This window comes from Schistocerca serialis, chromosome 6, assembly GCF_023864345.2.
Source record: "Schistocerca serialis cubense isolate TAMUIC-IGC-003099 chromosome 6, iqSchSeri2.2, whole genome shotgun sequence".
Classification (NCBI taxonomy): domain Eukaryota; kingdom Metazoa; phylum Arthropoda; class Insecta; order Orthoptera; family Acrididae; genus Schistocerca; species Schistocerca serialis.
Genome location: NC_064643.1, coordinates 337,146,054 through 337,147,392, shown reverse-complemented (window position 1 = coordinate 337,147,392; position 1,339 = coordinate 337,146,054). Strand labels below are relative to the sequence as shown.

Below are 1,339 nucleotides of genomic sequence, written 5' to 3'. Positions count from 1 at the left end.
CAGACATGAACCCCTGTGACTTCTTTCTGTGGGGACACTTGAAAGACCAGGTGTACCGCCAGAATCCAGAAACAATTGAACAGCTGAAGCAGTACATCTCATCTGCATGTGAAGCCATTCCGCCAGACACGTTGTCAAAGGTTTCGGGTAATTTCATTCAGAGACTACGCCATATTATTGCTACGCATGGTGGATATGTGGAAAATATCGTACTATAGAGTTTCCCAGACCTCAGCGCCACGACCGAGACTCGAACTCGGGACCTTTGCCTCTCGCGGGCAAGTGCTCTACCAACTGAGCTACCGAAGCACGACTCACGTCCGGTACTCACAGCTTTACTTCTGCCAGTACCTCGTCTCCTACCTTCCAAACTTTACAGAAGCTCTCCTGCGAACCTTGCAGAACTAGCACTCCTGAAAGAGGATATTGCGGAGACATGGCTTAGCCACAGCCTGGGGGATGTTTCCAGAATGACATTTTCACTCTGCAGCGGAGTGTGCGCTGATATGAATCTTCCTGGCAGATTAAAACTGTGTGCCCGACCGAGACTCGAACTCGGGACCTTTGCCTTTCGCGGGCAAGTGCTCTGTGAGTACCGGACGTGAGTCGTGCTTCGGTAGCTCAGTTGGTAGAGCACTTGCCCGCGAAAGGCAAAAGTCCCGAGTTCGAGTCTCGGTCGGGCACACAGTTATAATCTGCCAGGAAGTTTCATAACAGCGCACACTCCGCTGCAGAGTGAAAATGTCATTCTGGATCCCGGTCATTTTTGAAACACCCTGTATATACATATTATGACTTTTGAGCACTATTAAGGTAAATACATTGTTTGTTCTTTATCAAAATCTTTCATTTGCTAACTATGCCTATCAGTAGTTAGTGCCTTCAGTAGTTAGAATCTTTTATTCAGCTGGCAGTATTGTCGCACGCTGTATTGCAGTAGTTTGAGTAACGAAGATTTTTGTGAGGTAAGTGATTCATGAAAGGTATAGGTTATTGTTAGTCACGGCCATTCTTTTGTAGGGATTTTTGAAAGTCAGATTGCGTTGCACTTAAGATATTGTGTGTCAGTTTAGTGTTGATCAGAATAAGTAGAGAGCGAAATGTCTGAGTACGTTCAGTTCTGCTCAGCTGTTTGAAAATAAATAACGTAAGAGGTTTATCAGCACAGTAATTCATAAATTTTTTATAAGGGGACGTTTCAGCCTATGAGTTTTTATCTCACCAGCTAAATGGGTCAAGCTCTTTTCATTCTGCCTGGAGTACCAAAACTGTGGCAGTCAGTGTACGTGTGGCTATGCAGACGGTCAGTGGATTAGGCAAGGGCCGGCCGCTGTGGCCG

General features: G+C 45.9%; 1 non-coding gene across 1 annotated transcript; it reads right to left on the bottom strand.

Annotated features, from left to right (window-relative positions):
* Positions 1-235: 235 nt before the first annotated feature.
* Positions 236-309, bottom strand: Trnas-cga (transfer RNA serine (anticodon CGA)). Its single transcript has one exon. It is a non-coding gene; the product is annotated as a tRNA-Ser (tRNA).
* Between the last annotated feature and the right edge of the window lie 1,030 nt (positions 310-1,339).